We start from the raw sequence: 24569 nt of genomic DNA on the forward strand, positions 1-24569 counted from the left end.
ACGGCAGCCGATTCTACTCACCCACCACCCTCTGAGTGAAAAAACTACCCCTGACATCTCCTCTGTACCTACTCCCCAGCACCTTAAACCTGTGTCCTCTCGTAGCAACCATGTCAGCCCTGGGAAAAAGCCTCTGAGAATCCACCCGATCTATACCTCTCAACATCTTGTACACTCTATCAGGTCACCTCTCATCCTTCGTCTCTCCAAGGAGAAAAGACCGAGCTCCCACAATCTATCCTCGTAAGGCATGCCACTCAATCCAGGCAACATCCTTGTAAATCTTCTCTGCACCCTTTCAATAATTTCCACATCCCTCCTGTAATGAGGCGACCAGAACTGAGCACAGTACTCCAAGTGGGGTCTGACGAGTGTCTTATAAAACTGCATCATTGTCTCCCGACTCTGAAACTCAATCCCTCGATTGATGAAGGCCAGCACACCATACGCCTTCTTAACCACCTCCTCTGCCTGCGAGGCGGATTTAAGAGTCCTATGGGCCCGGACCCCAAGGCCCTTCTGATCCTCTACAGTACTAAGAGTCTTACCCTTGATATTATACTCCTTCATCCCATTTGACCTGCCAAAATGGACCACTACACATTTATCCGGGTTGAAGTCCATCTGCCATTTCTCCGCCCAGTCCTGCATCCTGTCTATGTCACGCTGTAGCTTCTGACATCCCTCCAAGCTGTCCACAACACCACCAACATTCGTGTCGTCGGCAAACTTACCAACCCATCCCTCCACTTCCTCATCCAGGTCATTTATGAAAATGACAAACAGCAAGGATCCCAGAACAGATCCCTGGGGCACTCCACTGGTGACCGACCTGCATTCAGAAAAAGACCCATCTACAACCACTCTCTGCCTCCTGCAGGCAAGCCAGTTCTGGATCCACAAGGCAACAGCCCCTTGGATCCCATGCCCTTTCACTTTCTCGAGAAGTCTTGCATGGGGGACCTGATCGAACGCCTTGCTGAAGTCCGTGTAAACCACATCTACGGCTTTTCCTTCCTCAATGTGTTTAGTCACATTTTAAAGAACTCCACCAGGCTCGTAAGGCACGATTTGCCTTTGACAAGGCCGTGCTGACTACTTCTGAGCATACTAAACTTCTCTAAATGTTCATAGATCCTGTCCCTCAGGATCTTCTCCATCAACCTAGCAACCACTGAGGTTAGACACACGGGTCGGTAATTTCTTGGGCTTTCCCTATTCCCTTTCTTGAATACAGGAACCACATCCGCAATCCTCCAATCTTCCGGAACCTCTCCCGTCTCCATCGACGACGCAAAGATCATCGCCAGAGGCTCTGTAATCTCTTCCCTCGCCTCCCACAGTAACCTGGGGTACATCCCATCCGGTCCGAGCGACTGATCTATCTTGATGCTATTCAAAATTTCCAACACATCCTCTTTCTTAATGTCCTCAAACTCAATCTTTTCAGTCCGCCTCAATCCTGTAGGACAACAACCAGGTCTTTTTCCACCGTGAATACCAAGGTAAACTATTCATTAAGCACCTCTACTATTTCTTCCGCTTCTGTACAGACTTTCTCACCTTCACATTTTATAGGTCCTATTCCTTCACATCTATCCTTTTACTCTTCACATATTTATAGAACGCCTTAGGGTTCTCCTTAATCTTATCTGCCAAGGCCTTCTCGTAGCCCCTTCGGGCTCTCCAAATTTCCTTCTTAAGTCCCTTCCTACAAGCCATATACTCATCTAAATCCCAATCATCGCCGAGCTCTCTGAACGTTTTGAACGCGTTCCTTTTCTTTTTGACTAGGTTCAGCACAGCTTTCGTGCACCACCGTTCCCGTAACCTACCAAAACCTCCCTGTCTCATCGGAACGTTGTCATGTCGAACTCTAGACAAGCATTCTTTGAAAATCTGCCACCTTACTTCGGTACTCTTCCTCGACAATACCTCCTTCCAATTTACGCCTCTAATATCCTGCCTGATGGCTTCATATTTCCCCTTACTCCAGATGTTATCTACATGGACTTCAGTAAGGCCTTTGACAAGGTCCCTCATGGCAGACTGGTGCAGAAGGTGAAGTCGCATGGGATCAGAGGTGAGCTGGCAAGGTGGATACAAAACTGGCCAGGTCAAAGAAGACAGAGCGCAGCAGTGAAAGGGTGCGTTTGTGAATGAGGGCTATGACGAGTGGCATTCCTCAGGGATCAGAGCTGAGACCTTTGCTGTTTGTAATTTTGTGTATGACAAAAAGGTTGTAAGTTTGTGGACGACACAAAGGTTGGTGAATTTGCAGATGGCGATGAGGACCATAAGAGGATACAGCAAGATATAGATCGGTTGGAGACTTGGGCGGAGAGGTGGCAAATGGAGTTTAGTCCGGACAAATGTAAGGTAATGAATTTTGGAAGGTCTAATACAGATAGGAAATATACAGTAAATGGCAGAACTCTTAAGATAGGCAAAGGGATCTGGGTGCACAGGTCCACAGGTCCTGAAAGTTGCAGTGCAGGTGGAGAAGATAGTCAAGAAGGCATTTGGCATGATTGACTTCATCAGCCGGGGTATTGTGTTTTAAAATTGGCAAGTCATGTTGCAGCTTTGTAGAAGATTAGTTAGTCTGCACTTAGAATATAGTGTTGAATTCTGGTCGTCACACTACCAGGAAGATGTGGAGGCTTTGGAGAGAGTACATAAAAGATTTACCAGGATGTTGCCTGGTCTGGAGTGCATCAGTAATAAGGAGAGGTTGGAAAAACTTGATTTGTTCTCACTGGAACGACGGAGGTTGAGGGGTGACCTGATAGAAGTCTGCAAGATTATGAGAGGCATCGACAGAGTGGATAGTCAGAAGCTTTTTCCCAGGTTGGAAGAGTCACTTACTGGGGGGCACAGGTTTAAGGTGCGAGGGACAAGGTTTGAAGGAGATGTTGGAGTCAGATTTTTTACAAGAGGGTGGTGGGAGCCTGGAAGTCGTTGCCAGGGGAGGTAATGGAAGCAGATACGATAGTCACTTTTAAGAGGCGGCTTGACAAATACATGAATAGGATGGGAATAAAGGGATATGGTCCCCGGAAGGATAGGGGTTTTTAGTTAAGTCGTGCAGCATGGTTGATACAGGCTTGGAGGGTCGAAGGGCCTGTTCCTGTGCTGTAATGTTCTTTGTTCTTACTCTAAAGCCTGAAATAAAAACTTGGTAAATTATTTTAGTGCTTAATTAATTGCCTCACGAATTTATTGAAGGAGAAGAAAGGCAAGAAGTTCAATGATATATTTATCCTTACAGTAATATTTAGGGTCATATCCTGATGTAAAACAAACCGATTTATGCTAAAGTTTGAAGTACATTATGTAATATTTATGTTAAAGTTTGAAGTACATTATGTCAAAACCAACATTATTTGTTGTGTTGAGAGGTGCGTTCAGGTCTCTGAATTTAAATATTAACATTGATCTTAAAAGAAAACATGTACCCGGTTCATTCCAATGCGGGTAAGATACTCTGTTGGAGAGTCGATGCAGACTCGATGGCCCGAATGGCCTCCTTCTGCACTGCCGTGTCTGACCCTCCATTATTCCCAACTTTCCATACCTCCCTGACCATCAACAACCCATCTCGGCTGTAAATTTTGTACTTTGGGTATAAAAAGTTTTGGATTGAACGGGGTTAGGTGAAGCTGTTTGTTCAGTGACTGTAATTGATGTGGGTCTCCATGGATCCGATCAGTGTGCCTGGAGAGATTTCCCTCTTCTATTAATAAGGGATTCCGTTCAATGTGTTGTCCTATTGAGTCAGCGGGAGCGGCAACTCCGACACCAACAGAGATCAGCGGCTGTGGAGAGAGAGAGAGGGAGAGGAGAGACCAGAATCTGGGAACAATGGATTGGAATCTTCCAACAACAGATCAGAATCAGGGAGCAATGGATTGGAATGTTCCAACAATGGATAAGAATCTGGAAAGAATGGATTGGAATGTTCCAATTAAGGACAGGAGTTTATTCACTTGGATTTCTAAGTTTACTGCAGATAATTGGTGGGTGACATCAGCTTATCGGATTGAACATCTACTGCACGCGATTCAATGCTTTTACTATCCCCTCCTGGCCATTGTTGGTGTTCCGGGTAAGTCTCTGGCTGGAATTATACCGGCCCGACCGCCACGGGGATCTGAGCAGACCAGGGGCGGAGCATGGGAAGGTCTGTTGAACATGGGCGGGATTTTGCAGCTTCGGGAAGAGTGAGGCTGTCAAGTCCCGTTCCCTGTATCCAGTTCCTAATTCTAGAAAGGCTGTTTCACTGTATTGATTTTCTTGTCATTTACTGTACTGGGTTTGCTGCTCTTGTTGTTTCTGTTGAATCTCTGTATCCGGTTGTTAATTCTTTCAGCCACAATTGTCTCAGGACCTATGGGCCAGGATGTCTTCTGTGTGTTGTGGCTTTCCAGAGGTATGTGACCTCAAACGCTATTCCTTCGTGAGGAAAAGATTGAGACAGAATCCTTTTTACCCTCTACATTTTCACAGTTACTTCATTGCAGTGTTAATGTTCTCATATTTGTGACACTAATGAATAAACTTTACAAAACATGTTCTCTCTCTGCTAATCACCCACCCAGTCAGCAAGCTGCAGAATCCATTTTATTGGTCATGTATGCACAGCAAGATCTCACAGAGAGAGAACATGTTTTGTAAAGTTTATTCATTAGTGTCACAAATATGAGAACATTAACACTGCAATGAAGTAACTGTGAAAATCTCCAAGTCACCACACTCCAGCGCCTGCACACTGACAGAGAATTTAGCATGGCCAATGCTCCGAACCAGCAGAACTTTCAGAGTGTGGGACGAAACGGGAGCACCAGAAGGATATCCACGCAGACACAGGAAGAACGTGCAGAATCTGCATGGACAGTGGCCAAGCCTGGAATTGAACCAGGACCTCTGGTGCTGTGAGGCAACAATGCTGTCCTCTGTGCCAACACAATATCTCCTCGAGTAACAGGAACACAAACACCGCCAAATGCAAATACATTAATACCCACATTTGTTGATAGAAGCAATCAGATTTTTACACTTACTCCCACTCATGCACAAATTAAAAATAGGACAACGCATACTGAGGAACATTCGTACGGTGCTCTCTTGCTTACGCACACACACACAAAACACGCATATTGGTACAGACAGTGCACACACACATACACACACACACACACACGGGGTGGGAGGGTGAGGGGGGCGGGTGGTGGCGGGTTTAGAACTACTCCCTGCCCATTTATGGCGGGGTGAGCAGTAAAACCGTGTGACAGTCTGGAACTCAGGTCCACGCCCGATTTCTCGTCTCTTGCAACCTTTACCAGCAACTGATATGCTGCGGATTCAGTCTCCTGCCCATTTCTGGCGAGAGGCTGAATAAAGTATTGAAATTTATTTTAAAACAAATTTAAATAATATTAGCGAGCCCGGGATGGAATTGTGCGGCACACTTGCCTTTGCAGCGTCATCGGGAGAGGTTGTGTTCGGTGGGGAAAGCAGCTGGCCCACATGTACGAGGACGAGTCGTGATGACCTCGCCGATAAAACCGAAGGCCATTGAGGACGCCGGGCAAGGTCGAGAGCAAAGCTAGGTGCCCCTTGGGCAATGCCCATCGGGCAGTACCAGGGAGTGGGGCATGAGGTGGCAGTGTCTACAGGAGCGGTGCCTGAAGGTAGCGGGGCCTACTCTGAACGTAGTTGCTGGGTGGCAGAGGGTCCCGTTACCACTCTGCACGCTGTCTGTGGGGTGGGGTGGTCCCCGCTGCCCCTCTGCACATGATTGGTGGGGGTAGGGAGGGGGGCATCACTGCCTCTGTGCATGCACAGTGGGTTAGGGAGGGGTGTCTCACTGCCTCTCTGCATGCACAGTGGGGTAGGGAGGGGAGTCTCGCTGCCCCTCTGCATGCACAGTGGAGTAGGGAGTGGGGTCTCGTTGCCTCTCTGCATGCACAGTTGTTTAGGGAGGAGGTCTCACTGCCTCTCTGCATGCACAGTGGGTTAGGGAGGGGGGCCTCGCTGCCTCTCTGCACGCACAGTGGGGTAGGGAGGGGGCCTCGCTGCCTCTCTGCATGCACAGTGGGGTAGGGAGGGGGCCTCGCTGCCTCTCTGCATGCACAGTGGGGTAGGGAGGGGGTCTCGCTGCCTCTCTGCATCTACATTGGGGTAGGGAGGGGAGTCTCGCTGCCTCTCTGCATGCACAGTGGCGTAGGGAGGAGGTCCCACTGCCTCTCTGCATACACATTGGGGTAGGGAGGTGGCCCCGCTGCCTCTCTGCATGCACAGTGGGGTAGAGAGGGGCCTTGCTGCCTCTGTGCATGAACAGTGGGGTAGGGAGGGGGTCTCGCTGCCTCTCTCCATGCACAGTGGGGTAGGGAGAGATTACCTGCTGCCTCTATGCATGCAATTGGTGTGCGGGAAGGAGTGGGTGATTGGTGCGGATGGTGGGGAGGGGGCTGGGTCTATATCCCGTCGGGGGCTGCTCACAAAGAGCTGCGGCCCCCGGACTATCTGGGGGCAGCTGCTGTGTTGAAGCTAGCTGCAGCAGCAGAGAGCTGACATATGTCTCTCTCGGGCCAGGCAGCTCACTGCTGGCTGCAATTGCGCATTTGCAACCACATAAGTTTGGTACGTGGTCGGTATCCCTGCCAGCACTGTGAGACCTGCAAGTAATGGGGGTGGTCTAACAGCCATAGAGTTTTAACAGCACAAAATGAGGCCCTTTTGCACATTATGTCTGAAATGGTCATCAAACACCTATCCAATCGAATCCCATTTTCAAGCACTCGATTCCAGCCTTGTATGCTCTGGCGTTTGAATGGCTGATCTAAATGCCTCTCCTGGATGTTCCCGCTTCTACCATCCTTTCAGGCCGTGAGCTGCAGAACACAAAACCCTGTGGATGGAAACATGTTTCCTCAAATCCACACAAAAATCTGCCCTTTACCTTAAATCCTCGCCCCTCTGGTTATTGACACCTCTACTAAAGGGAAACATTTTCTTCCTATCTATGTGCCACATAACTTTGTACCCCCCACCTGAAAGCACTCCCCACCACCACCCATTACACCCGCTCTCCCTCCAGCCGTCTCTGCTCGAAGGTAGAAAACCCAGCCTAACAAGCCTCTGCTCAAAACTGAAACTCTCCAGCCCAGGCAGCATCCTGGTGAATCTCCTCTCCACCGTCTCCAGTGCAATTACATCATTCCTGTAGTGTGCTGACCAGAGCTGCACACAGTGCTCTTGCTCTGGTCTAACCAGCATTTTATTAACTTCCATCATAATCTCCGAGCTCTTATATTCTGTGCTGCGGCTGCGAAAGGCAATTATCCGACATGTTGTCTTAAACACCTCATCTACCTGTCTGGCTGCTTTTAGGGATCCGCATATATGCACCCCAAATTCATTCTGGTCCTCTACACTTCCTCATACTCGACCGGACATGGTGCATTTCCTTGCCCTCATAGTCGTCCCAGATGCATCGCCTCACATTTTTCAGGTGTAAATTACATTTGCCCATTTGACCAGCCTTTCAGTTTCCTCAGCACGGTAGCATAGTGCCTACCACTGCTGCCCCACATCGCCAGGAACACGTGTTCGATTTCTGGCTTGGACCATATCTGTGTGGAGTTTGCACATTCTCCCTGTGTCTGCATGGGTTTCCTCCGGGTGCTCCAGTTTCTGCCCACAGTCTGAAGACTTGTGGGTTAGATGGATTGGCCAGGATATACTGGACTTTGTGTCAGGGAGAATCGCTTGGGTAAATGCATTGGGTTATGGGCATATCGCCTTGGTGGGATTGTGCTCAGTGCAGACTAGATGGGCCGAATGGCCTCCTTCTGCACTGTCGGATTCTATGATCCCTGTAATCGAAGGATTTCCTCCTCAATATTTACCACACCACCAATTTTTGTACCATCTGCGAACTTACTGATCATACCTCAGAAATTCATGTCTAACCATCAATGTGCACTACAAACAGCAAGGGACCCAGTATCGATCCCTGTGGAACCCCACTGGACACAGGCTTGCAGTCACAAAAGCAACTTTCGACCATCACCCTCTGCCCCCTGCCACTCAGCCAATTTTGAATGTAATTTACCAAATTGCCCTGGTTCCAATCGGATATCACTTCCTTGTCAGTCTCCATGCAGAATTTGTCAGAAGCTTTTCTGAACTCCATGTAGACTACATCGACTGCACTTCCCTCATCTACTCATCCAGTCACCTCCTCAATATATTCCAGCAAATTGTTAGACATGATCTCAACTTTGGCAAAGCCATGCTGACTATTGTTCATAAATCCTTACCTCTCGAAGTGGAGATTAATTCTGTCCCTCAGATTGTTTTCCAATCATTACCCTCCCACAGATATGGTGATGATGGTGTCCTGGGTATGATCTTGGATGTCTCCAGGGCACCTTGCAGGATGGCAGTATGGCACAGTCGTTAGCACTGCTGCTTCACAGCATCAGGGACCCCAGTTCAATTCCTGTGATTCCATCAGCACTGGTGAAGCTTTTTTTTAACTTTGAAACCAGCTCCATTCTCACATCTCGCCTGTTGGGATTTCTCCTGTTACAAGAACGTGTGGTGTTTCTCTGGAAAGGATCCACTTTGAGCAAGTCCAGTTTCTCGCAGCTCCCCATTGTCCACATTGAGCCTTGTAAATTCAGTCTCGATAACAGCCATCCTGTATACATCATCAACCTGCATAAGGTCATTGGTAAGGCCAGGGCACATCGTGCTGATGTTTCAGCTTGAGATGTGAAAGACTTATTTGATTTGATTTGAATTGATTTGGTTTATTATTTTCACATTTAATAAATATGTGATCCAAGCCGGGACTCAAACTCAGGTCCCTGTGAGACAGTAGTGCTAACCATTGTACCACCATGCTGCCGACTCAAGAATAGCTTCTTCTCTGCTGCCATCAGACGTTTTAATGGACCCACATCACATTATGATCTTTTACTACACCCTAGCTATGATTCCAACATTACATTCTGCACTTTCTCCTTCTCTACGTACAGGGTTACCGTGTTAGAGAGTTCACTGTAGGGCCAGGGAGATGGCATCAGTGGACCTGTTGGGGAGGTAGGTGAACTGTAGTGTATTAAGGCAATCTGGGAGGCTGGAATTGATTCATGCCATGACTAACCTTTTGATGCATTTCATAACATTGGATATACAGTGAAAAGTGCTGTTGCTTGAGTGCAATACAGACAAAGCATACTGTACAAAGAGAAGGAGAGAGTGTAGAATGTAATGTTACAATCATAGCTAGGGTGTAGGAAAAGATCATCTGAATGCGATGTGGATCCATTAAAACGTCAGATGGCAGCAGGGAAGAAGCTGTTCTTCAGTCGGCAGCATGGTGGCACAATGGTTAGCACTGCTGTCTCACATGGACCTAAGTTCGATTCCTGGCTTGGATCACAGTCTGTGTGGAATTTGCACATTCTACCCGTGTCTGCATGGGTTTGCTCCGGATGCTCTGGTTTTCACCCACAGTCCAAAATGTGCAGGTTAGGTTGATTGGCCATGTTAACTGCCCATTAGCGTTCTGGGATATGTAGGTTTGAGGGATTAGCAGGGTACATATGTGGGACCTCGGGGTAGGGCCTGGGTGGGACTGTTGTCGGTGGAGACTCGATGGGTCAAATGGCCCCCTTCTGCACTGCAGTGTTTCTATGATTCTATGAGTCGGTTGGTGCATGTCCTCACACATTTTTTATCTTTTTCTCTGATGGAACAAGTGGGAAGAGTTTATGTCCGTGGTGCGCTATTCCTTAATTAGGCTGGTTGCTTTTGTGAGACAACGGGAAGTTTAGACAGAGTTAATGAGTGGGAGGTTGGTTTGAGTGATGGACTGATCTGCATTCACCAAGCTTTGAGGTTTCTTGCAGTCTTGGACAGAGCAGGAGCCATACCAAGCTAGAATGTCATTTATGGTGCATCTGTAAATGTTGGTGAGAGTCGCAGCTGAGATGCCAAATGTCTGCAAACCTCTGAGAAAATAGAGGTGTTCGTAGGCTTTTTTAATTATAGGGTTGTCATGCAGGAACCAGGAAGGTTGTCCGTGATCTGGAACCTAAACCTTGAAGCTCTCGAACATTTCAACTTCATGCCATTGATGTAGATAGGGGCATGTACTCCACTGTGCTTCCAAAAGTCGACTTGCTTTGTTGACATTGAGGAAGAGGTTATTGTTGTCGCCCCAGTTCGCCAGGTTCTTTATCGCTTCCTTGTTCTCGGTCTCATCGTTGTTTGAGATCTGACCCACTGCAGGTGTCAGCAGCAAACTTGGAAATCGAGTTAGAGGGGAATTTGGCCACACAGTCACCAGCGTATAAGGAGAATAGTAAGGGGCTGAGGACGCAGCCTTACGGAGCACCGCTGTTGAGGATGATTGTGAAGGCGATGTTGTTGACTGTCCTTAATTTTGCTGTCTATGGATTAGGAAGTTCAGGATCCAATTGCAGAGGCAGGAGCCAAGCCGCAGGCCACGGATTGTGAACATGAGTTTCGTAGGACTAATGGTGTTGCAGGCTGAGCTGTAGTCGATAAACACGAGACGGGGTTCCAGGTTTCACTGTAGGGCCAGGGAGATGGCATCTGTAGACTTGTTGCGGAGGTAGGTGAACTGAAGTGGATCCAGGGAATCTGGGAAGCTGGAGCTGATTCATGCCATGACTAATCTTTTTGATGCATTTCATAATATTGGATACCAGAGTCACCGGACAATATTCATTAAGGCGGGCTGCTTGGCTTTTTCTTTGGTACTGGCCTTTGTTTGAGGTTTTTACCTGGTGCAGAGATTAGCAACCTTCCTGCCGAGAGAGGACTCATACAGCTGCACTGGTCCAGTAGACGAAAGTGGGACAGCAGCAATCGCACTGAGTATTATGGACAATAGATATTTGCTGAACCCTGAAGCTTTCTCCCACTGTTGAAAGCAAACCACGGTACTTGTGTTCTGTGCCAATCGAGTGTGAGATTACCATTTCTTCCTGTGTCGTGCTAACGATGGCCACAATACTGTGGTCTCCTCTCTGGGGTACAGTTCTGCGTAAATAGAATAGAGATTCTGTTCTGTCAAGGCATCAGGATCTCCCTCTGCCAACTGTTAGCATTGTCCAGAGGAGAGGGTGCAACAAGCACTGTTTGGTACCACATCTGTTGCAGGGGTTGTCAATCAGCTGTCTGAGAGACGACAGATTACCACCTACGGGACTCCAGTCTGGATTTTCTGTCAGGGTTTACTCACTCATCCTTCTTACCCTCCAAATCCCCAACAAGGTAGAGGGGCTATTTACTTGTAGCTGATTGAGGGTCTATGTTGTGGACTCCCCGGAAAATTCTCTCCAAAATGTATACCATTATGTCGCTACCATGGAGCAGCACGGTGACACAGTGGTTAGCACTGCTGACTCACAGCGTCTGGGACCTCGTTTCAGTTCCAAGCTTGGGTCACTGTCTGTGTGGAGTTTGGGCCTTCTCCCCGTGTCTGTGTGGGTTTCCTCCGGATGCTCCTCTTTCCTCTCACACTGCAAAAGACGTGCTGGATTTTTAAAAAAAAGATTTAAGTGATTTTGTGTGTGTACATTCTTTTTTATTTCAACACATCCTCAGTCTAAATGTTAACTTCTTCCCCTGAATCATGTCTAATTTTATTATTTATTTCCCTTCCTGACAGTGAACATAATCACAATTGTGACCCTGACGAGCAGAAACTGTGGTCTGTCCAAATGTGTCACTCGTTACCTGGTGGCTATGTCAGTGGGGGATCTGCTGGTCGTTATCCTCGACCTGATATTGAGACACATTCCCATTGTTTTTCCGGAATACTTTTATTTCCTGCACTGGGTCCGCGTGTGTAACATCCACGCCGTTCTGCTTTATGCAGCCACTGACTGTTCTGTCTGGTTCACCGTCACTTTCACCTTTGATCGATTTGTGGCCATTTGCTGCCCCAAGCTGAAAAGTAAATATTGCAGTGAGAAATCGGCAGCTGTGGTTCTGGGAACAGTGACGGTGCTGAGCTGTGTGAAGAGCATTTTCTGGTATTTTATGTTATCAAATGGATATCGGCTGCTGAACACCCCCTGGTTTTGTGATTTCACAATGGATGTTGCGTTCTCTCCGGTCTGGGTAACAATCGAGTTCCTCCACAACATTCTAACCCCGGGTGTCCCATTCATCCTGATTCTGCTGCTCAATGCTTTCACCGTCAGACACATTTTAGTGAGCAGCAGAGCCCGCAGGAGACTCCGGGCTCACAGCAGTGGGGAGAATCCCAGAGACCCAGAGATGGAGAGTCGTAGGAAATCCATCATTTTACTGTTTGTTATCTCAGCCAATTTCATCCTGTTATGGTCGACATTAATGGTCTATTCTATATATGTTCGGATGTATAATTTGGGCTATCGGTCGGTCACGTTAGATTATTTTGTTATGGAATTGGGATTCATGCTGCAACTCACAAGTTGCTGCACAAATACTGTCATTTATGCTGTGACACAGACTCACTTCAGACAGCACCTAAAAAATCTACTGAAATATCCCGTTACTGGAATTCTTCAACTCATTAAACCCTGAGAGGAAACTACAAGTACAAGACCCCTCACTCTTCCTATTGGACATTCAAACTGTAAATAACAAACAGCCTCACAGAGACAGAAAGAGTGACAGATAGAGAGAGAGAGGGCAGTGAGAGCAATAGTGAGAGCGATAAAGCGACAGAGATTGACAGAGAGAGGGAAGGGCATAAATACATGGAGCGTGACAGAGTTTGAAAGAGTTTCTAACAGATAGAGGGAAAGAAACAGAGAGACCGAGAGAGAGGGAGAGAGAGAGAAAGAGAAAGGACAGAGACAGATTGGGACTCTCACAGAGCGAGAAAAAACATGGATGGGGATTGGGGGAAATGGGGAGGGAGATGGACAGGGAATGAGAAAGGGAGACAGAGGGAGACAGATGGGAGGATGTAATGAGGGAGGGAGACTAAGACGGAAAGGGAGACAGAAAGGGAGGCAGAGAGAAACAGATACAGAGACAGGGAGCGTCAGCGAATTTGAAAAAGTGCGACTGAATGAGTACAATGGACACAGCAAGAGCAATAGACAGAGAGAGGTAGAGAGAGAAAAAGACAGAGAAATAAGAAGAGGGGACAGAGAAGGAGAGGGAGAAGGAGAGTGAGACCGAGAGGGGGGAGGAGACACAGAGGAAGCGTGTAGAGAGAAGGTGAGTGAGGGAGATGCAGAGAGACAGTCAGAGACACAGAGAAACAGGCAGAGAGAGAGACACACACACAGGTAGAGAGAGATACAGAGAGAGGGATGCACAGAAAGACAGGAAGACAGAGAGAGACATACTTAGTGACTTTAACGATAACCATCAGGCGGAGTTATTGGAATGTGAGCTCCCTGATTGAGGCAGTTAATGCTGTCCAATCCGGGAGCCCTGCAGACGTATATAATATGGTGTGTCCAAGTTACCGGAACCCAGGGTGTGTACACTCAGGGTGTGGATGCGATGGACTGGTGGTTTTATCACTAGACTATTAATACAGAAACTCAGCTGAAGTTCTGTGCATCCGGGTTCCAATCCCATCACAGCAGAGGGTGGAAATTGAATAAATATATCTGGAATTCAGAATAAGCTGGTGACCATAAAAGCATTGTCGTTTTCCGGAAAAACACATCTGGTTCACCCATGTCCCAGGGAAGGAAATCTGTCGTTCTTATGTGGTCAGCACTAAATGTGACTCCAAGTGGTTGACACTTAATTGTCCTCTGAACATGGGCAACTAGGGATGGGCAATAAATGCTGGCCGACCAGCGGCACCCAAGTCCCAAGACTGAATAAAAATACTTTGTCCTGGGAAATTTCAAACAAACGGTAAACTGTTTCTCACAGCCGGATAAATGCCCAATCCCTCTGATTGAGGACTTAACCTCAAAGCTGACAGGAGGATTCTTGTTTCCAATTATGAACTTATTCACGTGCAATTACACAAACAGCCAGATGAGGATTCCCAGCGATATTCAACAATTCATACTCAGAGGAATTTGAACATTTATAAAGTGTCAAATGTAGGCTTACATTAACACTGCAATGAAGTCATTGTGAAAATCGCCTAGTCGCCACACACTGGTGCCTGTTCGGGTACACTGAGGGAGAACTTAGCATGGCCAATGTACCGAACCGCACGTCTTTCAGACTGTGGGAGGAAACCAGAGCAACCAGAGGAAACCCATGCAGATACGGAGTGAATGTGCAGACTCCGCACTGTGACCCAAGCCAGGAATTGAACCCCGGTCACGAGCGTTATGAGGCAGCAGTGCTAACCACTGTGACACCTCGCCTATGGTGATAGTTTGGGCAAAGAAGTTCCAGAAGTACCTGCATGGCGATGCAGCCCATTACATCGGCCGATATCCAGCTGTGGGCTTTATTACTGTCCGCCTACCATTATCGATTGGAGCATTCTCTCGGAGTCCGAGTCGTTAAGGCAGATGCCTTGAGTTGGCGACGATTAACAGACACTTGCCGTACCCCCAATGGAAGAGACGGTAATCATAAACTTTTTCAAAACTCTCCCAGTGGCTGTCGATAATATAGGCTGTGGACGTACAATTACCCATTCCTGAATGAATTGAAGCAGCTCGTGCTGATGGGGGAATCCAAAAGGCCGTTACAGCCTGAATTGCACCCATATTGCAGTGGCAGAGAGCAGCTGACTGTGGAAGATGGCAAACTCCTGTGGGGTTCAAAAGTGTCATCCTGAGCCAGGTTCACCATCCCATCCTGGCTGAACTTTACCATGGTCACCCAGGAGTGGTAAACTGAAGAGCCGCCATGTTGCCATGTCTGGTGGCCAGGTGTGGATACAGATATTTGCTTGTGGGTCAGTGTTGGCAATATCAACAAGGGCATAACTATCACCAGGCACTACTCTTCACACACTTGGGAATGGCCAGGACATCCGTGGATATAGCTGCACATGGACAGTGCCGGTCTGCTCATGAGGTCAATGTTCCTGGTAATGGGAGATGCTGATTCAAAATGGATGGCCGTACACAGGGTGAGTTAATCAAACACAAGGACAGGAGTGGAGAAACTTCACGCCTCTTTCTTGACACCCGGGATCCCGCAGGTGTTTGTTTCTGAAAATGGACCACCCTTCATCAGTCAGGAATTTCTGCATTAGATGAAGTTGAACAGAATTTGACATGTTGGGACAGTGTCATCTTAGCCATCATCCAACGACCTGGCAGAAAGAGCGGTCCAAACAGTACAAGCAGGTTCAAAAAACCAGCCCACAGCCTCGTTGGACACCAAACCATCCAGATTCATCCTCAATTACAAGACGACACCTCCCCCCCCCCCGCCCCCCCCCCAACACACACACACCTCATTCCCTTCAATGATCGGAACAGCCCCAGCTGAGATGCTCACGGGAAGATGAATCCGGACAAGGTTGATCTGATCTTCCCGAGGGCGGGGGGTTGGCAAGGCAGCAAGACACCCAGGCCGATCCCACCAGCTGGGAGAGGCACTTAAATGCAGTTCATAGGTTATTAGTAAAGAATCATGGCAATGAATCCGTGTGGTTATGAGGCACGGTCGAGTCAGGAACAGAGTCAGTTTCCTATCAAGTCCGCTTGGGAGATACCATCCTATGGGAATGCTTCAATCATCTCCAAGCCATGAAACCCCAAGCCATGCAGGAAAAATCAATTCCCAGCAGACCGGGAACCTCGGAAAGAATTCCGAAACTATCGAACTGTGGCCCGTGAAATCTTTCCACTCAGGGAGCTCCACAGAGTGCAAGCCGCAGAGAGTGAAGCACTGAGAGTTGGGGTAAGTGTCGAAGTTTAGGGAAGTGGATGGAGATGTATTGCTGCGTCTTGTGTCCCTTACTGCCCGGTCCCTTACGACCAGGTCCAGTGCGGGCAGGTGTTGCCCAGACATTACAGTTCAGAAAGTGACGTGGGACCAATGGAAGCAGCTGATTGGTGAGTAAGGCCTTGGAAGGAAGACTGACGGAATTTTCTGAGGAGCTCCTACTGATGTCATAGCTTCAGGAAGGGCTCCCGAAGTTTTTTATGTTCTGGGGACCCGGGTTCGAATCCCGTCACGGCAGCTGCTGGAATTTGAATTTTTAAAAAAAATCTGGAATCAAAAATCTACTGTTGACCATAAAACCATTCTCCATTGTCTGAAAAACCCATCTGGTTCACTAAGGTCGTTTAGGGAACGAAATCTGCCGTCCTTATCAGGTCTGGCCTACATGTGGCAATGTGTTAAACTCTCAACTGCTCTCCAAGGTCAACTCGGGACAGGCAATAAATGCTGGCCAGCCACGGACGCCCACGTCCTTCGAATGATTAAACAAACAGGTTCGTGACACTTGCTCCCTGTGCGGACGTGGGCGGGGCTGCAAGGAGGATGAGCAACTGAACCATAGCACGGGGGTTCAGGGAGCCATTCAAGATGGAGGAGAAAAGTGAAATGTAGAACATAGAACATAGAACATTACAGCGCAGTACAGGCCCTTCGGCCCTCGATGTTGCGCCGACCAGTGGAACCAATCTAAAGTCCCTCTAATCTACACTATTCCAATATCATCCATATGTTTATCCAATAACCATTTGAATGCTCTTAATGTTGACGAGTCCACTACTGCTGCAGGCAGGGCATTCCACGCCCTTACTACTCTCTGAGTAAAGAACCTACCTCTAGCATCTGTCCTGTATCTCTCACCCCTCAATTTAAAGCTATGTCCCCTCGTGCTAGCCATCACCATCCGAGGAAAAAGGCTCTCACTATCCACCCTATCTAATCCTCTGATCATCTTGTATGCCTCTATTACGTCACCTCTTAACCTTCTTCTCTCTAATGAAAACAACCTCAAGCCCCTCAGCCTTTCCTCATACGATTTTCCCACCATACCAGGCAACATCCTGGTAAATCTCCTCTGCACCCTTTCCAATACTTCCTCATCTTTCCTATAATACGGAACTGTACGCAATACTCAAAATGCGGCCGCACCAGAGTTTTGTACAGTTGCAGCCTGACCTCCTGGCTCCGAAACTCAATCCCTCTACCAATAAAAGCTAACACACCGGACGCCTTCTTAACAACCCAATCAACCTGGGTGCCAACTTTCAGGGATCTATGCACATGGACACCCAGATCCCTCTGTTCATCCACACTACCAAATATCTTACCATTAGCCCAGTACTCTGGATTCCTGTTAGGCTGCACTTGGAATGTCGTGTTAAATTCTGGTCGCCACACTACCAGAAGGATGTGGAGGCTTTGGAGTGCGTACAGAAAAGATTTCCCAGGATGTTGCTTGGTATGGAGGGCATTAGCTCTGAGGAGAGGTTGGAGAAACTTGGTTTGTTCTCACTGGAGGTTGAGGGGAGACCTGATAGAAGTCTACAAGATTGTGAGAGGCATGGAGAGAGTGGATAGTCAGAAGCTTTTTCCCAGGGTGGAAGAGTCAATTACTAGGGGACATCTGTTTAAGGTGCGAGGGGCAAGGTTTAAAGGAGATGTACGAGGCAGATTCTTTACACAGAGAGTAGTGGGTGCCTGGAACTCTTTCCCGGGGCGGTAGTGGAAGCGGATATGGTGGTGACTTCTAAGGAGCGCCTTGACAAGGTACATGAATAGGTTGGGAATAGAGGGATCTGATCCCCGGAAGGGTAGGGTGTTTCAATTAAGTCGGGCAGGATGGTCGGTGCAGGCTTGGAGGGCCCAAGGCCTGTTCCTGTGCTGTAATTTTCTTTGTTCTTTGTCCTGAAATCATACAGATTTCCTCACCCTAAATTAGAAAGCTTAATGAATATTTCTGCCCGGTTTTGAACAGGGAACTTTGCGCGTGTGTGGTGAACGTGATAACCACTACACTACAGAAACAGGTGACAGCAATGACAGCAAATCCGCCTCTCTGCAATGTTCAACTGTGCTGTGTTGCTGCAGCTTCAGATGGTTCGACTGAGAGCCCATGTCCCTTGTTTCAGGAAGATAACCGTTACTGTCAATATGATTACTCAACTTATCTTGAACTTCAAAATTTGAAAGCGAGCGTTTGTCAAATATCTAAGGCAACAATGAATTCTACTCATTCATTAGTGCATTATTTTCATCTTCCTTCGAATAATCTCAACCAATTGTGCTCATTAATAAAAGCAAATTACTGCGGATGATGGAATCTGAAACCAAAGGATAAAATCCTAGAAAATCTCATAAGGTCTGGAAGCATCTGAAAGGAGAGAAAAGAGCTGATGTTTCGAATCCAGATGACATTTTGTCAAAGCTCATTGTACAATTGCACTCAGTATTTGTTTCAATATTTAATATCAATACATTGTTGAACTCAGATGTCTTAATTATGAGTTGAATATCTCTGAAATTGAATATCACTGAATTGCAAACATAACTGGCCAACGAAAAGAGTCGAGTCACCGGGTAATACAGATCCCATGGTGTTTGTTTGAGATTGGCCACCGTCAGCTTTTAAACAAAGTCAACTATAATTAAATGGAAGTCATTGAAGAATTATCTGTTCGGTATACTTCAGCCTTTTTTATTATAAGTTATTCAGGCGCATAAATTCCGGCCACCGATAGGAAAGTCTAGTTGATCCGCACTGAGTCTCCACTTCCTCATCTGTCTGTGTTTTATTTTCCGATTTCCATGTTATGAAGCATGATTTTTTAAAAAGACTCTTCTGGGAAATGTGCGCCATTTCCTCTCGTTCACTTCGAGTATCACTTGTGTCTGTCTTTTTGAGCACACACTCCTATTAGACATTTTTCAGATGGTGATTCGCTATTTTAGTTTGCACCTATAAACCCATTAAATTCTGTTGTCCACTGAACAAGATGATACTATGTGCATGTTGTCAAAATAGAGACGTTTCGTTCCTGTCAGTGCGTCGAAAAAATCAGCATTTCTTATTCGCAGAAACCATTTGAGGTTGAGGTCAGAGCAAAGTTAATATTGCTGTAATTTCGAGATTCGGATAATGTTTAGCAACGACCTGAAATCATACAGGATTTCCCTCATCTTACATGAGAAAGCTCAAAGAATGCTTCTTCCCTGTTTCGGACCGGGGACTTTTCGTGTTTTAGGCGAACGGGATAACCACTCCACTGCAGAAACAAGTGATAGCATTGGGGCCTCAATGGGCCTGACTACAATGTTTAACTCCACTATGTTGCTGCAGGTTTGAATGGTATGATTGAGGGCCCATGTCACTTAATACAACAGCACATCCCTCACTTTCAACCCGATATCTCAACTTATCTTGTTCTTCAAAATTAAAAAGAATTCGTCCGGCAAATGTGTAAGGAAGCGCTGATTTGTGCTCAATCATTAACGTTTCATTCTTATCTTCCTGCGAATAATTTCAACCAATTATACTCAGTATTTGTTTCATAGAATCATAGAATCAGTGCAGAAAAGGCCAATCGGCCCAACGAATCAGCAGCGACGCCAGGGTATCGTAACCAGGCCATTTCCCTCGTTTTCCCCACAAGGCTACTCCTTTCCCACGGCTAATCTATCGAACCAAGGGGCAATGTAGCATGCCCAATCCACCTTGGATCTTCATTCAATTTTCAATATCAATAGAGTTATTTAATATATATGTCCAAATTCTGAATTTAACATCTCTGGAATATACAATCGGTCTGACTGCATTGTTCAGCTCCGCTCTATTGCTGCAGGTTCGACTGGTTGGACTGAGAGTCCATGTACCTCAGTGCAAGAAGACAACCGTTACTCTCAACGTGATGTCTCAACTTGTCTCGAATTTCAAAATTTAAAAGCGTTCATCGGACAAATGTCTAAGGGAGCAATGATTTCTGCTCAATCGTGAATGCGTCATTCTCATATACCATCGATTAACTTCAACCACTTATATCCAGTATTTCTTCGGTAATCAACATTTACTATCAATCCAGTTATTTAACACAGATGTCCTGATTGCGAATTGAATATGTCTGAAATATACAACATTGAATTACAAACATTACTGACCAACAAAATAAATCGACCCACGGGTAATAAACATCCAATTGTGTTTTTCTGAGTTTGATCATGATCAGCTTTTAAACCAAATCAAATATCTTTAAAGGGAAGAGATTCAAGAATGATCTGTCAGTTATACTTGATCCCTCTTTATTCTGTGTGACAAACATTCTGGTGCCTAAATCCCGTTCATCTATAGGAGACTCGGAAGGTCCGCTTTGATTCTCAATTTCCTCTTCTGTCTGAGAGGTTTAATGAAGAAAAATATTAAGAAGATGCTTCGGCGAAATGTGCCCTATTTCCTCTGGTTCAGTTACAGCATCACTTGTATCTGTATTTTTGAGCACACAATACTATTACACATGTTTCAGTTGGTGATGAAGTATGTTAGTCTGCATCTATAAACCTATTAAATTCTGGTGTGGACTGAAAATATTGCTAATCAGTGCACGGCTGTAAAATGGGAACATCTATTTCCTCTCATTGCGTCATGAAAATACAAGATTTCTGATTTTGCTGAAAACTTTTGAGGCTGAGGTGAGCGCAAATATAACATGGCTGTAACATCGAGTTTCGGATAATTTTTAGCTACAGTCTGAAATTATACAGACTTCCCTCAACGTTAAGGAACACATTTCATTAATGATTCTGCTCGATTTCGAACGTGGGCCCTTGCGTGCGTGAGGCAAATGCAACCAGCACTCCAGCACAGAAACTGTTGGCTGCTCCGTAGCCCAATGGGGCTGTCTTGAAATGTTGCAACATTCTTTGGGAATGCTGTAGACATATTAATCGAAGAATGATTGAAAATGGTTGACAATGGCACAGAACGATGAGAGGCCCATCAATCCATCAGACCTATGCGAATTATTTTATGAGGAGCGAAAGAATTGATATGTCGTTGCGGATTGGTGGCCCGTTCCTGTGCTGAACTGTTTTTTGTTCCAATTTCAATTTCCTCCTCTCATTCCATGAAGCTGATTTTTCTCCCTTTTAAGTCATTGAAAAATCCCCATTTGAAGAAGGAGTTTCTGCGGAATCCATGTACAATTTGATTTAACAACTTTTCCCTTACCCAATGGCAGGAAGTATTGGATTTAGCTTCCCGATATAGTTTTCAGTGTAAACATAGATTTAATTATGCAATTGATTTCATATCGATTTTACAAAACGAGTTTAAATCTTGATGAAGCATCTCCTCATTATTTCTGAATTATATCTAATATAACATTTACACCACAACCTTCCACAGAGTGTGGAATATAACAGACGAGAATGAATCACCTCCACCTGAAGCAGTCTTCTTGTGCTGTCCTCCTGTTTCCCGGACATCCGATCGGAGATCCTCGAGAATGGATGGAGAATCTGTCTTATTCAAACGGACTTCACATAGGGCAACACAGCGGCACAGTCGTTAGCACTGCTGTTTCACAACGCTAGGGACCCGGGTTCAATTCAAATTCCTCGTTAGTGTACACGAACAGGCGGCGGAATGTGGCGACGAGGGGATTGTCACAGTAACTTGAAGTATTAATTGCAGTATTAATGTAAGCCTGGTTGTGACACTCGTAAATAAACTTGGGACACGGACACATCCAGAATATATTTGGCAGTCAAAATAAATATATCCATTATTGCTTATTCTGCAAAAGGGTCCACGTCGAGTCGTCAATCAATGATCACCATTGATGAGAAATAGATTTCCGGCTGCTCCTGTTGTTTAAATGTCGTGTTCCATCGCAATGAATATCTAACACGATATTGCCGCACTTACACAACACCAGGGAATTCCAGTTCAGGAAGTTTACTCTGGAGCTAGCACGCTTTTTAGGTTCCCAATGAGTTCATTTTTATTTTGTGTGTCAATGGCTGTGCTAATCTGCTTGGTTATCTTTCTTTGTGATTGTCCGTGTGTCGAGTGGAACAAGCTGCCAGAGGTAGTAGTAGAGGCGGGTACAATTTTATCTTTTAAAAAGCATTTAGATAGTTAGATGGGTACGATGGGTATAGAGGGATATGGGCCAAATGCGGGCAATTGGGATTAGCTTAGGGGTTTAAAAAAAGGGCGGCATGGACAAGTTGGGCCGAAGGGCCTGTTTCCATTCTGTAAACCTGTATGACTCGATGACTCTATGTTTGAGTCGATCGGTTTAGCAATCTATCACTTAGTTTACTTGTCTCTGTGTTGATTCTGTGCAGTATCCGAGGCTACCAGTGAACACAGAAGTGGAGTTATTCGTGCATTATCATGGTTAGCAACGCAAACTAATAGGTGTCAGAAATCTGCAGAATAATTCTGGATTTTTAACGAGGGGCGTTAGAATTGATGTCACTGTCTAGGCATATATCTATATGGTTATATATCCTTATTCGTGTTGGTCTTTCCACGTGACCGTGTGTGTATCTGTTCTCCGCATGTCTGCTGGGTTTCCTCGAGTGCTGTGGTTTCCTCCAACAGACCAAAGATGTGCGGATTAGGTGGATTGGCCATGATAAATTGATCCCTAGTGTCAGGGAGATTATGTGTGCGGTTACGGGAATAGGGCCTCGGTGGAATTGTGGTCGGTACAGACTCTCTGGGCCAAATGGCCTCCTTCTCTACTGTCGGGGTTCTATGATTCTATGATCTCTATAAGTGTCAGTCTTTTCAGGTTGCCGTGTGTGTACCTGTTTCCAATATGCGGCTGTGATGTCCACGGGAGAGCGCTCTCTGATCACCTATGAAAGATCACAACCCATTTCTAAAGGAAGTGTCTGTTTGAACATGTAAAGATGGGCGGAGAGATGGAGTCACCTTAGCCCTCATAACATCCCCCTGACTGTTTAAACATCTCCAATTGCAGATCTGATTCAGACAATGATCAGTCTCTCTGTTTCGGGTGTTCAGACTCGAACCATGGGGGTGAAACTTTGTCTCACTCTGGTTATTGTCCTGATTACTGGTCTATCATTTTGAACTTCTGCGTGAAATCTGCCAGTCACCATATTCATTCCCCATTTCCATCTCGAGGGGATTATTCCATTGTTGTTACTCCTTCTAACCCACTGCGTGTCTGTTGCCTATTTTCAGACATGAGTAACGGTGACTCAGTGTCCCAGTCAGAACCAGGAGTTCAAGCAGCAAAGGGTGAAGATTCAGCAATACCCTGCAGTTACTCGGAACCGATTTTAGTTGTTTCTGTAGTCTAGTGGTTATCACGTTCACCTAACACGCGAAAAGTCCCCGGTTCGAAACCGGGCAGAAACATTAATTTCCTAAAAAGAGGACATTACCTGCTCTGGTATCGCCAGTACACACACCGAGCTCCTCAGAGCCGCTAATATACCGAAACGGCTGCAGGTTTTTTACACTGCAGCGGGAATCTCAACCTGAAACAAAGCACTTTTCACTTGCCCGTGAAAGATGAGAAGGTGACAGACAGCACCGTGTATTACTGTGCACTGAGAGCCACAGACAAAATCTAGCACAGGTCGATAATCAATGATTCATTATCAGGACAACACATGGGGTTAAACTTCAGAGAATAATTACTCATAGTGAACGTGACAATTAGTGAGTGTCTGAGTGTTTTCCCTCACTGAGGTTAATGATTGTCACTGTTGGGAAATTTGACATGTTTTTACTCATATTACTATCACATCAAGTCCAATCGTTCCCCGATCCCATTCACACAAACCCGCAGATCTCCCAGTTGAACAATGTCATCAATCTGTACTTTAAATGTTCCAGATCAGTTAACTGTCTGACAGACAACACCTTTCAAAAGTGATCAAATATCAAAGGCAGACTCAGAGTTGTCACATGTTGACGTCGCTGGGTTAAAATTATTGACTGTAACATGTGTACTTTATAAACAAAAGCCCCCAGGTGCAAACAGTCGAGGTAACAATATTGGGCGGATATTTTGCTGGTGCTTAAAGTCCACAAATTCTGATGCGGTGAGTTATTTAAACCATTTCGGCTTTCACTCGAGGTGTCAGAACTGCTTTGTAGAAAGTTAAACAATGTTTATTTTGTTTGGTACTAATGTGCAGGCTCGTTGGTCTAGGGGTATGATTCTCGCTTAGGGTATCTCGCCCCATTAGCATGCGAGAGGTCCCGGGTTCAAGTCCCGGACGAGCCTTTCGTTTTGACCAAAATATTGTGTTCAAAAGGAGATATTTTGATTTGTTTAAGGTGCAAACGGCGCGATGGCTTTCTGCTGCTGGCTCCGAAAAAGAGTCATAAAGGTACAGAATTTTACAGCACGGATAGAGCCCACTGGGACACCCACATGGTAGGCGCGGACACCCATCATGTCTGCGCCTGCCACGTGAGAGCTGGGCGGGAAGAGTTAGTTCTGATTCTCGCTCCACAGATACTTCCAGAAATACTGACATAACCCAGTATCTTCTGTTTTTATTTCAGATTTTGAAAGTCCGCAGTGTGCTGCATTATATTAGACTTTGGGCTGACAAGTGGCAAGTAACATTCGCGCCACACAAATGCCAGGCAATGT

At 46.1% G+C, this 24569-nt stretch overlaps 2 non-coding genes across 2 annotated transcripts; both read left to right on the forward strand.

Moving 5' to 3' along the window:
- Window positions 1–23244: 23244 nt before the first annotated feature.
- On the forward strand, window positions 23245–23317 carry trnav-aac (transfer RNA valine (anticodon AAC)). Its single transcript has one exon. It is a non-coding gene; the product is annotated as a tRNA-Val (tRNA).
- Window positions 23318–24104: 787 nt separating this feature from the next.
- Window positions 24105–24194, forward strand: trnap-agg (transfer RNA proline (anticodon AGG)). The gene is given in 2 exon segments: window positions 24105–24140; window positions 24159–24194. It is a non-coding gene; the product is annotated as a tRNA-Pro (tRNA).
- The last annotated feature ends 375 nt before the right edge of the window (window positions 24195–24569 follow it).

Source organism: Mustelus asterias, unplaced genomic scaffold, assembly GCF_964213995.1.
Source record: "Mustelus asterias unplaced genomic scaffold, sMusAst1.hap1.1 HAP1_SCAFFOLD_50, whole genome shotgun sequence".
Lineage (NCBI taxonomy): Eukaryota > Metazoa > Chordata > Chondrichthyes > Carcharhiniformes > Triakidae > Mustelus > Mustelus asterias.